The sequence below is a fragment of the Mus caroli genome, unplaced genomic scaffold (genome assembly GCF_978045245.1).
Source record: "Mus caroli unplaced genomic scaffold, Mus_caroli_1 scaffold_2, whole genome shotgun sequence".
Classification (NCBI taxonomy): domain Eukaryota; kingdom Metazoa; phylum Chordata; class Mammalia; order Rodentia; family Muridae; genus Mus; species Mus caroli.
The window spans coordinates 112,664,856-112,680,387 of record NW_028227257.1 but is presented as its reverse complement, the minus strand read 5'-3'; the positions used below and the strand labels follow the sequence as shown (position 1 = coordinate 112,680,387).

General features: G+C 40.0%; 1 protein-coding gene across 4 annotated transcripts in view; it reads left to right on the top strand.

The window, feature by feature from the left end:
- B3galt1 (beta-1,3-galactosyltransferase 1) overlaps positions 1-15,532 on the top strand; it is a 569,427-nt gene that overhangs the window by 387,515 nt on the left and 166,380 nt on the right. For 2 of the 4 annotated variants that reach the window (XR_015046524.1, XM_029469661.2), the window contains exon 4: positions 1,884-1,986. The exons of the other annotated variants lie outside the window; for them this stretch is intronic. The gene's annotated coding sequence lies outside the window, so the exon portion shown is untranslated. The remainder of the gene's footprint in view (positions 1-1,883; positions 1,987-15,532) is intronic. 4 annotated transcript variants of the gene reach the window in all.

Genomic DNA, 15,532 nt, shown 5'->3' with positions numbered 1-15,532 from the left:
CAGCCAAGAGCTGGTGGTGGGTTGTGGTCCCTCAGGTCTCATTTACTTGCTAAAATGCAGACAAGAAGTAGCATCTTGCTATAACATGAGGAAAATTGATCTTTAACTCCATATCACCAACTGCAATTTGAAGACAAAAACAGACAATGGAAATGAAAGGTATGTCCACACATTTCAAACTGTATCTTACATTGGAAAGTTGGATAGAGTAGCATTCAAATCCTAGTTCTAACCCTACCCTTGTGGTGACCTTGATCCCTGTTGCTCCTCCAATCCTTCCTCCCCCTCATCCACAGGATTCCCCAGTTCCATTTAATGTTTGGTGGGTCTCTGCATCCGTTTCCATCAGTTTCTAGAGGAAGGCCTCTCTCGAGAATTTTCTATTTATCTGTACCCCATTTTTAATTGGGTTATTTGATTTTTTGATGTCTAGTTTCTTGAGTTCTTTACATATTTGGGATATCAGCCTTCTGTCATATGGGGTTGATGAAGATCTTTCTCCATTCTGTAGGCTGCTGTTTTTACCTTTTTGACAGTGTCCTTTGCCTTACAGAAGCTTTTCATTTTCAAGATGTCTCATTTATTAATTTTTGATCTTCATGCCTGAGCTGTTGGTGTTCTGTTCAGGAAATTGTCTCCCATGCCAATGCACTGAAGGTCATTCCCCACTTTCTCTGTCAGATTTTGTATCCGGTTTTATGTTGAGGTCTTTAATCCATTTGGACTTGAGTTTTGTGCAGGGTGGTAGATACGAATCTATTTACATTCTTCTACATGCAGCATCCAGTTAGACCAGCACCATTTGTTGAAGATGCTTCCTTTTTTCCATTCATAGTTTGGGCTTCTTTGTCAAATGAAGTGTCCATAGGTGTGTAGATTTAGACAAGGCTATCCACTCTTTCTGTATCTATTAATATAGTACTTGAAGATTTAGCTAGAACAATGAGGCAGCTAAATCTTTAAAGAAAGAATCTGAAGATGTTATCAGAAGATAGAATGATCTCCCATGCTTATGGATTCATGGGATTAACATAGTAAAAATGACCATCCTACCAAAAACAATCTACATATTCAATGCAATTCTCATCAATACTCCATAAGGAAAAAAAATCAACAACAACAAAAACAAAACAAAAACAAAAAAACAAACAAAAAACATAGGATAGCTAAACCAGTCCTGTAAAGTAAAAGAACCTCTTGATGTATAGGCATAAAAACAGAGAGTCTTGTCAACAGAATGAAATCAAAGAACCAAAAGGCTTCTGATTTTCTGATTTAAATATAACACACACACACACACACACACAAAAACACAAACAAATAAAACACACATACAAAAACAAAAACAAAAACAAAGCAAAACCTATTTTGAGAATTTCATATGAGCTTACACTAATTACATCATTTTTCACCCTCCCTCTCCCACAACCAACTTCAAAATTCCCTTTGAGATTTGTGACCTCTTCTAGCTTTAGTGTGTGTGCTTGTGTGTGTGTGTGTGTGTGTGTGTATACATACATGTTCATACAGGCAACTTGCAGCGTCCTCTGAAATGTGCTTATATATGCATGTGTTTAAGACTAAGGTTGAATGCTTGAAATTGGATAACTTACCAGGAGGCTTTGTCCTGAGGAAGACTGTTCACCACTCCCATAGCAGACATTGACTATCTTTAGTTCTTTGTGGAAGGAGGGGAGCCTTGTGAACTTTCCCCTGTTCCCATTTACATGTTGGCTGGTGTGGTAATCGTTCCGGTCTCCTAAGATTTCATGGGCTTAACATCACTGTGACCTCTAAATGATACCATCTTAGAATATGCATCTAGTCCTCTGCTCCTTATAAACTTTCTGCATGCTAATTCCACAATGTTCTCTGAGCTGCAGGGAGAAGATGGTTTGATAGATGTACCAGATGGACATTCCATCCCACAGACATTCATTCTCTGCATTCTCTGTAGTAGGAGAAAGAATCTTCGTTCGACAAGAGGTCAGAGCTATGCTTATCTTTGGGTAAAACAATAGATACCTAAGAGTATATTTGGAAGCTCGGGTTTATTTAGGAAAATTTTATTAGCTTGTTCTCCTGTAAGGTCTATGTACTCTGTAGCCTTGAGTAGTTGGCTAATCTCCCATTACCTACCATGAACCCCTCCTATTGAGTGGGCCTCATGTCTAATCATATGGCTATTGGTTACATCTAAGATATAATCATCACAATTATACCATTGGTGATGTCATCCTGATTATTTTCTGCAGTCCACTAGTTTTTCAGCTACATGAGACTGCTAATTCCATTTCTTCCTTGCAGGCTTGCATAGTACCTTCCAATATTATGAAAGGTTTTCCTCAGGGAGGAATCTTCCAGAATCAGTTTGATTCCACCAGGTCCTGTGTCCAAAAACTGTGTTGTCTTCAGCTTTAGGGCCTTGCCTTCGTGTTTGCTGAAGCAAACAAGAGGATCGGCTATATTGTTTTGAAGTTCTCTTGGAACCTTATGAAAGCAGCTTGAAGGGAGATTTCCCTTGCTGGCACTGGGATTTTTGTTAGATAGTCAAAGTCTCTTGGAGTAGCATTATCACACCATGTGGCATAATTCAGTGTAAATATATGTTTTGTAGTCCATTTTATATATTTTATGTAAGCTTATAAAATAGTATATTTACCCATGCATTTTGAAAAATGTATTGCTGTGATTTCTCCCTCCCTCCTCCCTTACTTCTGTCACACTCTCCTTGCCCTCAATTCTTTTTTTTTCCCCCATCGGTAGCACCTATGTCCTACTATGACCCTCTCTATAGCTCCCTGGGTCTCTGATTTTCAATCTACAAAAATTGGCAAAGTGATTCTTTGTACATCATTGTACTGTGAAGATTATGTGAGAAAGTGCACACATAGAGCCTGGTCCAACTACTTAAATATAATAAGGACTTAACTATTTTGAGCAACTCTTATTGGTGCTGTTGGGTTTTTTTCTTCTTCTACTGCTCTCAAGACAAATATTACCTTGATTAAGTGTGTCCACATCTGAGGTACACTGAAGAGATTTGAAGAAGAGGCTTGACTTAGATAAAGTTGAATATATTATGGAAACAACTGTACAGTGAAATTTAATGGTTTTCAGAATTGTATGCCCATTTTCAGAGTTTAAATATGATCACTGAACTTGCGTAAGGTCAGAGGAGAGATTGGAATGAGTGAACAAGATGTAAGTGTGCAAAGGAAAGTACACCGTGCAGTTTGGGAGAGCTACCCTCATCTGTCAGCAACCCAAAGTCCACATTCCTGGTGTAGGCTTGTTTGTTTACTGCATTGCATCATGACAATTATACAGAGCAATTCCTGGTTCTTTCCAAAGACATAGCCCACTTTTTCTACTTCTCCTTTTGACAAATGTGTTGCCCTCTGTACTGAGAGACTCTTCCTAAGGACTACTTATCATTACACTAGATTCCTCAGGGTCCTGATTGATCCATTTGTCTTGATAACCATTTATTTTTACAATAATAGCCAGAAGACACTTACAAAAGAGAGAAAGCTAACCAGGAAATAAACTAATTACCATAATACTGTGACCTAAATGTTAATTAATATAGGGCTGTGACCTAAGTGACCCAAGTGGTAGGTTCTGGTTCTTTGAAGTGAGAAAAGGATGATTGGAGGCAAGCCACACATTTTCCTCTGGACAGCAGGGCTAAATGCTTGAAGGCACTGATTAGGGGATCCTTAGAAACAAAGTACAAGCTAACTGCCTAGGAAGGCATTGCATTTGATCATTTAAACTGGGCTCTCAGCTAGCACTGCATCTGCTTCCAACTTAAACAGATTGGGCTTTCTTGATCTCTAAAGGAAAGGCCTTAATATTTTTAAAATATGTAGCATTGAAAATGTATTTATTTGCTAGTAACTATTATAGCTGCACCTTATCACAGCAAATTTGTTGAAGACCATACTTATGCCTTTGATCTGTTGCTGAGCTAGTCTAAGAAAGCTTGATTAGTTTGCTATATAGTGTTACAATATTTCAAATTGTGCAAAGAAGAAAAGTGCTTCAGATGTCTCTGGCCATTGTGGTACTGGGTTTTTAAGCAATTAAAAGTTTTTGTGGTCTGAATTTTACATACCATTCGGTAAGCCATTCCTTTAGGTTCAAATACAGTCCAAGAAATAATGAGTTTAAAAAACTAAAGAATGATTTTTTAAAAGCATGAATTTTAAGGTCATCTGCTTCCCATTCTGCCACCCATTAGTGTTTAAATGGATTTAGATGGGAAAAAAGATATTTAAAATGGGGTATTAAAGATTATCTCTGTGAAGTCATTTATGTTATACATTATCATAGCTGTTCAAGGTCAAGAAACTTCCCCATCCAGACAGAGGCAGAGGTAGAAACATGGAGGTCACTCAAATTCCAGCTCACTGGGCCTCCTGGAAGTCATCAGACTTCTCGTTCTCTGGGCTTTTCTTTACACCAAATCGGTGGTTCTGAAAAGCCAGTTGGACCGACTGACTTACTGGCTTTTTAACTTTGACCTGCAGAAAGTTACATAAACCACAGTGCTTTGACAACTTTACTCAAGGGTAAACCCTGCCAAGAAAATCTTACTGAAAGAAAGTTATTACAGTTTAATTTTTCCTAGTAAACTAACAAACACTGCAGGTCACCGACTCTGTACCTTTTGGAGGTTCAGCAGTTGCAGACTTGACCCTGAAAGCCCAGGCTAGGCATGAAGGCTGGAATTTGAGCCTTGGCCAAACAGCTCTATTTTAATCCCCTAATTCTGAATGCATAGTAGTATCAGAAGACATTGCTTGTGCAGTTTTCAATTTCCAAAGGAAATGAATCATCATTGCTCAGAATAGAAATGGAAAGGGGGAAAGACATCTCAAGAATGGCTTTTCTTGTTTTAAATATGTTTTAGAGTATTTATTCTGTATTTAAGGACTTATCAGGCACCAAAAGAAAACCTCTCACTTTTCCCATGATGGGAAAAATTATATTCTTTGGGTTCATTATGAATTTGCAAAGATCTGGGTATTTTCTCTTTTGAGACAGAAGCATTCACCTTCTCTTTAACTGTGTTGTGGTAAGTCTTGTTTTATACATAATTTAAAATTAATAACAAAGGCACAGTTATATATGGAATGATATGTAAATATCATTTATGAAACATCAGCTTACTGATGTTTCCAGGAGATAGATAGATAGATAGATAGATAGATAGATAGATAGATAGATAGATAGATAGATACATAGATACATAGATACATAGATAGATACATAGATACATAGATACATAGATACATAGATACATAGAATTTAGAGTTGCTTGGCCATTATAGCCAATTTAAAAATTCATGAAATAAATGTCAAAAAACAAGAATATCATAAATAATAGCTACTCAAGTTGCAGAAGAAAGAGAAATGGATGAGAAAAAGTTAATAAAAATATCTATAAATACTTCCTCAGATGCAACGGTGCCAGTTCTTATTCAATCTATTTTTAAATTTTTTGTGTGTATGGCTATTTTGCCTGAAGGTGTGTATATGTACCTCATATGTGCTTGGCACATGCAGAGGCAAGAAGAGGGTGTTGGATACCCTGAGACTATAGTTACAGATGGTTGTAGATCAATATGTGGGTGCTGGGAGTCACACCTTAGCCCTATTCAAGAGCATCCAATACTCATAAATGCTGGGCCACCTCCAAATCCCCTTGTTCAATATCTGTTACTAAACATTTAAATATAATTTGAATTTACTTCTAGTCATTTACATCTAGCCATTTAGTACCAATACTTGGGTGGCTCACAAGCAAAACAGCAATCCAAAGCCAGGACCAGCTAAGTCTGAGTCTCAAAGGTTCACCTGGAAGCACAGGAAAGAGCAGGGTGTTCTAAGGGGACAGACATCTCCATAGGAAATAAAATTTATAGTCACTGTGGTAGTTAGAATAGGTATCTCTCCCATAGAGCTGTATGTTTGAATGCTTGGCCCATAAAGAGTGGCACTACTGGTATGGTATGTAAGGCCTTGTTGTAGGAAGTGTAGTGCTGCAGAAGTGGGCTTTGAGATCTCAATATAGAATTCTAGTCCCCTTCTGCTGCCTTCAGATCAAGATTTAGAACTCTCAGCTCCTCCAGCACCAAGTCTGCCTGCTTGCTGCCGTGCTTCCTACCTATGATGATAATGGGACTAAACCTCTGGAAATGAAAGCCAGCCCTAATTAAATATTTTCCTTTAGAAGAATTGCTTTGGTCATGGTGTCTCTTCATAGAAGGAAATCCCTAAGAAAATCACACTCATTATGAGACTCAATTCAGCAGGCTGTCTCTTGCCAGAACCAAGGTTCCGGTAGCTACTTTCATCAGAGAAAGAATATATAGAGAATATATAATATATTTTATTTATATACACATATATGTGTATATAAGTAATATATATGTGTGTATATATATATGTATATGTATATATATATTTACATATATATCAACAGCAAAATTATGATAGAAACACTGTTGTTTTCTTTATTTTACAAATGACCAAAAAAGCCATGAAGAGGAACTGTCTCATTCAAATCATTACAACAGTGAGCTCTACCAGTACTAAGGCTGCAGAGTATCTAGGTTTAGAGAAAGTATAGGTGGACAATACTAAGACACTGGTCCCTGGCCTTGATTGCAGAAGATAAAAGATTTGGCCATCTGCTGTTCTCAGTAGACAGGGAGAGTTTCCCAGAAATGCTCTTGGCACTGAGTACAGCAAGCCAACTAGCTGCAGGTTTGCAACATGCAACCTATGGCGAGCAGAGGAAGGGCCCCAACGGTTACAACAGCCATCAACATTTACTTTTAAGGAAAAGATTCACTTCCTATAAAGACACCTATGCTGGTCACAAAGTTTCCTTTCTATGGGCATAGACAGAGTAATGAATCCTGGATTTCATAACAATCAAATAAGTTCAGTCTTGACCATGATTTCCTCCCACGGTGGTTATCAAATAAGAGAAGTACGAGAAGTATTAGGACAATGATGACTTCTTTATATCCCTTTGTTTTTACTGAAACAGATGGCCTTGTTCAAAAATTAATTAGTTACAATATAAAACCATTGGCCTTTTTGTTTTTTTTTTTTTTAATATTTTTATTACATATTTTCCTCAATTACGTTTCCAATGCTATCCCAAAAGTCCCCCACACTTCCCTATCCACCCATTCCCATTCTTTTGGCCCTGGCATTCCCCTATATTGGGGCATATAAAGTTTGCAAGTCCAATGGGCCTCTCTTTCCATTGATGGCTGACTAGGCCATCTTTCGATACATATGCAGCTAGAGACAAGAGCTCCGGGGTTCTGGTTAGTACATCATGTTGTTCCAACAATAGGGTTGCAGATCCCTTTAGCTCCTTGGGTACTTACTCTAGCTTCTCCATTGGGAGCCCTGTGATACATCCAATAGCTGACTGTGAACATCCACTCCTGTGTTAGCTAGGCCCCAGCATCGTCTCACAAGAGACAGCTATATTTGGGTCCTTTCAGCAAAATCTTGCTAGTGTATGCAATGGTGTCAGCGTTTAGAAGTTGATTATGGGATGGATCCCTGGATACAGCAGTCTCTAAATGGTCCATCCTTTCATCACCGCTACGAACTTTGTCTCTGTAACTCCTTCTCTGGGTGTTTTGTTCCCAATTCTGAGAAGGTGCACAGTGTCCACACTTTGGTCTTCATTCTTCTTGAGTTTCATGCGTTTAGCAAATTGTATCTTAAATCTTGGGTATCCTAAGTTTTGGGCTAATATCCACTTATCAGTGAATACATATTGTGTGAGTTCTTTTGTGATTGTGTTACTTCACTCAAGATGATGCCCTCCAGGTCCATCCATTTGGCTAGGAATTTCATAAATTCATTCTTTTTAATAGCTGAGTAGTACTCCATTGTGTAAATGTACCATAATTTCTGTATCCATTCCTCTGTTGAGGGACATCTGGGTTCTTTCCAGCTTCTGGCTATTATAAATAGGGCTGCTATGAACATAGTGGAACATGTGTCCTTTTTACCGGTTGGGACATCTTCTGGATATATGCCCAGGAGAGGTATTGCTGGATCCTCCGGTAGTACTATGTCCAATTTTCTGAGGAACCGCCAGACTGATTTCCAGAGTGGTTGTACAAGCTTGCAATCCCACCAACAATGGAGGAGTGTTCCTCTTTCTCCACATCCTCGCCAGCATCTGCTGTCACCTGAATTTTTGATCTTAGCCATTCTGACTGGTGTGAGGTGGAATCTCAGGGTTGTTTTGATTTGCATTTCCCTGATGATTAAGGATGTTGAACATTTTTTCAGGTGTTTCTCTGCCATTCGGTATTCCTCAGGCGAGAATTCTTTGTTCAGTTCTGAGCCCCATTTTTTAATGGGGTTATTTGACTTTCTGGAGTCCACCTTCTTGAGTTCTTTATATATATTGGATATTAGTCCCTTATCTGATTTAGGATAGGTGAAGATCCTTTCCCAATCTGTTGGTGGTTTTTTTGTCTTATTGATGGTGTCTTTAGCCTTGCAGAAGCTTTGTAGTTTCATGAGGTCCCACTTGTCAATTCTCGATCTTACAGCACAAGCCATTACTGTTCTATTCAGGAATTTTTCCCCTGTGCCCATATCTTCAAGGCTTTTCCCCACTTTCTCCTCTATAAGTTTCAGTGTCTCTGGTTTTATGTGAAGTTCCTTGATCCACTTAGACTTGACCTTAGTACAAGGAGATAGGAATGGATCGATTCGCATTCTTCTACATGTTAACAACCAGTTGTGCCAGCACCATTTGTTGAAAATGCTGTCTTTCTTCCACTGGATGTTTTTAGCTCCCTTGTCGAAGATCAAGTGACCATAGGTGTGTGGGTTCATTTCTGGGTCTTCAATTCTATTCCATTGGTCTATTTGTCTGTCACTATACCAGTACCATGCAGTTTTTATCACAATTGCTCTGTAGTAGAGCTTTAGGTCCGGCATGGTGATTCCACCAGAGGTTCTTTTATCCTTGAGAAGAGTTTTTGCTATCCTAGGTTTTTTGTTATTCCAGATGAATTTGCAGATTGCACTTTCTAATTCGTTGAAGAATTCATTTGGAATTTTGATGGGGATTGCATTGAATCTGTAGATTGCTTTTGGCAAGATAGCCATTTTTACAATGTTGATCCTGCCAATCCATGAGCATGGGAGATCTTTCCATCTTCTGAGATCTTCTATAATTTCTTTCTTCAGAGACTTGAAGTTTTTATTATACAGATCTTTCACTTCCTTAGTTAGAGTCACGCCAAGATATTTTATATTATTTGTGACTATTGAGAAGGGTGTTGTTTCCCTAATTTCTTTCTCAGCCTGTTTATTCTTTGTGTAGAGAAAGGCCATTGATTTGTTTGAGTTAATTTTATATCCAGCTACTTCACCGAAGCTGTTTATCAGGCTTAGGAGTTCTCTGGTGGAATTTTTAGGGTCACTTATATATACTATCATATCATCTGCAAAAAGTGATATTTTGACTTCATCTTTTCCAATTTGTATCCCTTTGATCTCCTTTTGTTGTCGAATTGCTCTGGCTAGGACTTCAAGTACAATGTTGAATAGGTATGGAGAAAGTGGACAGCCTTGTCTAGTCCCTGATTTTAGAGGGATTGCTTCAAGCTTGTCACCATTTACTTTGATGTTGGCTACTGGTTTGCTGTAGATTGCTTTTATCATGTTTAGGTATGGGCCTTGAATTCCTGATCTTTCCAAGACTTTTATCATGAATGGGTGTTGGATCTTGTCAAATGCTTTTTCCGCATCTAACGAGATGACCATGTGGTTTTGGTCTTTGAGTTTGTTTATATACTGGATTACGTTGATGGATTTCCGTATATTGAACCATCCCTGCATCCCTGGGATGAAATCTACATGGTCAGGATGGATGATTGTTTTGATGTGTTCTTGGATTCGGTTAGCAAGAATTTTATTGAGGATTTTTGCATCAATATTCATAAGGGATATTGGTCTGAAGTTTTCTATCTTTGTTGGGTCTTTTTGTGGTTTGGGTATCAGAGTAATTGTGGCTTCATAGAATGAGTTGGGTAGAGTACCTTCTGTTTCTATTTTGTGGAATAGTTTATGAAGAACTGGGATTAGATCTTCTTTGAAGGTCTGATAGAACTCTGCACTAAACCCATCTGGTCCTGGGCTTTTTTTGGTTGGGAGACTATTAATGACTGCTTCTATTTCTTTGGGGGATATAGGGCTGTTTAGATCATTAACCTGATCTTGATTCAACTTTGGTATCTGGTATCTGTCTAGGAACTTCTCCATTTCATCCAGGTTCTCCAGTTTTGTTGAGTATAGCCTTTGGTAGAAGGATCTGATGGTGTTTTGGATGTCTTCAGGATCTGTTGTTATGTCTCCTTTTTCATTTCTGATTTTGTTAATTAGGATGCTTTCCCTGTGCCCTCTAGTGAGTCTGGCTAAGGGTTTATCTATCTTGTTGATTTTCTCAAAGAACCAGCTCCTTGATTGGTTGATTCTTTGAATAGTTTTTCTTGTTTCCACTTGGTTGATTTCACCCCTGAGTTTGATTATTTCCTGCCGTCTACTCCTCTTGGGTGAATTTGCTTCCTTTTGTTCTAGTGCTTTTAGGTGTGTTGTCAAGCTGCTAATGTGTGCTTTTTCTAGTTTCCTTTTGGAGGCACTCAGAGCTATGAGTTTTCCTCTTAGAAATGCTTTCATTGCGTCCCATAAGTTTGGGTATGTTGTGGCTTCATTTTCATTGAACTCTAAAAAGTCCTTAATTTCTTTCTTTATTCCTTCCTTGACCAAGGTATCATTGAGAAGAGTGTTGTTCAGTTTCCACGTGAAGGTTGGCTTTCTATTATTTATTTTGTTATTGAAGATCAGCCTTAGTCCATGGTGATCTGATAGGATGCATGGGACAATTTCAATGTTTTTGTATCTGTTGAGTCCTGTTTTGTGCCCAATTACGTGGTCAATTTTGGAGAAGGTACCATGAGGTGCTGAGAAGAAGGTGTATCCTTTTGTTTTAGGGTAAAATGTTCTGTAGATATCTGCCAGATCCATTTGATCCATAACTTCTGTTAGTTTCACTGTGTCCCTGTTTAGTTTCTGTTTCCATGATCTGTCCATTGGTGAAAGTGGTGTGTTGAAGTCTCCCACTATTAGTGTATGAGGTGCAATGTGTGCTTTGAGATTTACTAAAGTTTCTTTAATGAATGAGGCTGCCTTTGTATTTGGAGCATAGATATTCAGGATTGATAGTTCCTCTTGGAGGATTTTACCTTTGATGAGTATGAAGTGCCCCTCCCTGTCTTTTTTGATGACTTTGGGTTGGAAGTCAATCTTATCTGATATTAGAATGGCTACTCCAGCTTGTTTCTTCAGACCATTTGCTTGGAAAATTGTTTTCCAGCCTTTCATTCTGAGGTAGTGTCTATCTTTTTCTCTGAGATGAGTTTCTTGTAAGCAGCAAAATGTTGGGTCTTGTTTGTGTAGCCAGTTTGTTAGTCTATGTCTTTTTATCGGGGAGTTGAGTCCATTGATATTAAGAGATATTAAGGAAAAGTAATTGTTGTTTCCTGTTATTTTTGTTGTTAAAGTTGGCATTCTGTTCTTGTGGCTGTCTTCTTTAGGTTTGTTGAGGGATTACCTTCTTGTTGTTTCCAGGGCGTGGTTCCTGTCCTTGTATTGGTTTTTTTCTGTTATTATCCTTTGAAGGGCTGGATTCGTGGAGAGATAATGTGTGAATTTGGTTTTGTCGTGGAATACTTTGGTTTCTCCATCTATGTTAATTGAGAGTTTGGCTGGGTATAGTAGCCTGGGCTGGAATTTGTGTTCTTTTAGTGTCTGTATAACATCCGTCCAGGATCTTCTGGCTTTCATAGTCTCTGGTGAAAAGTCTGGTGTAATTCTGATAGGCTTGCCTTTATATGTTACTTGGCCTTTTTCTCTTACTGCTTTTAGTATTCTATCTTTATTTAGTGCATTTGTTGCTCTGATTATTATGTGTCGGGAGGTATTTCTTTTCTGGTCCAGTCTATTTGGAGTTCTGTAGGCTTCTTGTATGTTCATGGGCATCTCTTTCTTTAGATTTGGGAAGTTTTCTTCTATAATTTTGTTGAAGATGTTTGCTGGTCCTTTGAGTTGAAAATCTTCATTCTCATCCACTCCTATTATCCGTAGGTTTGGTCTTCTCATTGTGTCCTGTATTTCCTGGATGTTTTGAGTTAGGATCTTTTTGCATTTTCCATTTTCCTTGATTGTTGTGCCCATGTTCTCTATGGAATCTTCTGCACCTGAGATTCTCTCTTCCATCTCTTGTATTCTGTTGCTGATGCTTGCATCTATGGTTCCAGATTTCTTTCCTAGGGTTTCTATCTCCAGTGTTGCCTCATTTTGGGTTTTCTTTATTGTGTCTACTTCCCTTTTTAGGTCTAGTATGGTTTTGTTCATTTCCATCATCTGATTGGATGTGTTTTCCTGTTTCTCTTTAAGGACTTCTACCAGTTTGGTTGTGTTTTCCTGTTTTTCTTTAAGGACTTGTAACTCTTTAGCCATGTTCTCCTGTAGTTCTTTAAAGTCCTTCTTGATGTCCTCTACCATCATCATGAGATATGCTTTTAAATCCAGGTCTAGTTTTTCAGGTGTGTTGGGGTGCCCTGGACTGGGCGAAGTGGGAGTGCTGGGTCCTGATGATGGTGAGTGGTCTTGGTTTCTGTTAGTAAGATTCTTACCTTTACCTCTCGCCATCTGGTAATCTCTGGAGTTGTTATAGTTGTCTCTGTTCAGAGGTTGTTCTTCTGGGGATTCTGAGTATCCTCTGTCAGCAGACCTGTACAGACTAAGTTCGGCGGAGTCCCGGAGCCAAGATGGCGCTCCCTGCAGGGCAGGTCACTGTTCTCCGGCTGGGAGGGTGTCGGATGTCTGCGGCCCCAAAAGGGTGCTGCCTCAGCGGTTCTGTGGCTCCCGCCTGTCCCAGAAGCTGTCTGCCTCTGTGGTCCTCACTCTGACCTGTACAGACTAAGTTCGGCGGAGTCCCGGAGCCAAGATGGCGCTCCCTGCAGGGCAGGTCACTGTCCTCCGACTGGGAGGGTGCCGGATGTCTGCGGCCCCTAAAGGGTGCTGCCTCAGCAGCTCTGTGGCTCCCGCCTGTCCCAGAAGCCGTCTGCCCCCGTGGTCCCCACTCTGACCTGTAGAGACTAAGCTCGGCAGAGTCCCGGAGCCAAGATGGCGCTCCCTGCATGGCAGGTCACTGTCCTCCGACTGGGAGGGTGCCGGATGTCTGCGGCCCCAAAAGGGTGCTGCCTCAGCGGCTCTGTGGCTCCCGCCTGTCCCAGAAGCTGTCTGCCTCTGTGGTCCTCACTCTAACCTGTAGACTAAGTTCGGCGGAGTCCCGGAGCCAAGATGGCACTCTCTGCAGGGCAGGTCTCTGTCCTCCGGCTGGGAGGGTGCTGGAAGTCTGCGGCCCCAAAAGGGTGCTGCCTCAGCGGCTCTGTGGCTCCTGCCTGTCCCAGAAGCCGTCTGCCCCCGTGGTCCCCACTCTGACCTGTAGAGACTAAGCTCGGCAGAGTCCCGGAGCCAAGATGGCGCTCCCTGCAGGGCAGGTCACTGTCCTCCGACTGGGAGGGTGCCGGATGTCTGCGGCCCCAAAAGGGTGCTGCCTCAGCGGCTCTGTGGCTCCCGCCTGTCCCAGAAGCTGTCTGCCTCTGTGGTCCTCACTCTAACCTGTAGACTAAGTTCGGCGGAGTCCCTGAGCCAAGATGGCGCTCTCTGCAGGGCAGGTCTCTGTCCTCCGGCTGGGAGGGTGCCGGAAGTCTGCGGCCCCAAAAGGGTGCTGCCTCAGCGGCTCTGTGGCTCCTGCCTGTCCCAGAAGCCGTCTGCCCCCGTGGTCCACACTCTGACCTGTAGAGACTAAGCTCGGTGGAGTCCCGGAGCCAAGATGGCGCTCCCTTTAGGGCAGGTCACTGTCCTCCGACTGGGCCCATTGGCCTTTTTGATAAAAGCAAATGGCATTCACTTGGTCTGCCAGACTATATATTTCTTTGACAAAAATTGAGATAAGGGTTTAAATTTGGTATGAGGCTTCCCAGACAGGCATTTTGAAGCAGATGCTATTTGGCAAGCATCAGTACACCCGATAAAGACTCGTGCCAGTCCCTTGTGAGAACTTTAGTTCCCTAAAAGTGCACTGAATTTGGACCTCCTAACTCATGTGATAATTTTCTGCCATTTCAAATTCCACTTATCAAACTATGGCATGCCAGTTACAAGCCTGAGTCATGATTGAGATTTTAGGAAAGTGGGGTTTGTTGAAATAATTTGAAAAATAAACCTTATGCATCCAAACACTGGGGCCTGCAATTCTATTGTTAAATCTCAAAGATATACCTTATGAGTAATGTTGATTTGATCCAGTCCTGTCTTTACCTCCCAGTGACTCATGACACTCACCCCATTTGAACTCCTGCATGACAGTAACATAGAATTCTTACTCAGCCACCCCTGAGCAATGTTTATCAGCCAGAATAGAAGAAAAAGAGCCTCATATTGAATATTTAACTTGAGTCAGAGTCATTCCCATACCTGGAAAACATTATATATGATCCCTGAATTATATTCTTTTTCTCAGAATTTTTAGGGAAGCAATATTCTCCCATCTTTAATTTCCAGGAGAGTGGAGTTAAAATAATATGTATCAGTGTTGAAGAGCAAAGGGAGGCACTGCACAGAATAGATGGAATAGTCATTGGTTTGTTTTATATCCTATGCATTTTTAATAAGCAAATTCCCATTTACAGGAATTAAATGTTCCAGGTATTGATTTCAGAGGGGGTAATACATAATGTAAAAAATAAAATTTGGTAACATTATATGGTATGTGTATTGAATATGGCTAGAACCCTGGAAAGTGAATAATAAGGCCATTCCTGTTGAAATACTTCAGAAAATCAAATTTATTCCCTGAAGTGCATTGCAATAAAACTGAAACAATTTTACATGATTTACAGTACTCTAATCTAGACTTTTAAAGTGATTTGATGTCAGGAACAGGGGATTCTTTTTCCTATGCTGTCAAATAATATAATGTTCTATAATGGCATAAGAAAAGTTACAAAAGAGATATCAGAGAGCAGATGTGCCTCTATGCTTGTTGTAGTGCAAGTGTGCCTTTTAAACATCCATGCCATGAAAGAAAATTGTCATGTGTTATGTAAATGAATCTGGCTTAAAGATTAGTCATGTGTGGGTTTGCTCACAAAATAAAGCAACGTCCTTTATCCTATTTCTAGAAACTATAGAATATCCTACTATTACTATATTCATATCAACTCTTCAAGATATTAATGGGAAAGTTACTCAGATACATTGAGTTCCATGCATTTCAAATATTCCCCAAGGTACTCTCAGATCCCCTTTTCATACTTTAGAACTCAAGGAAGTGGCTATATATTTTTAAAATTCCTAGTTGGAAGGAAGCAAAAATGAGACTCAATAAAGCTTTATA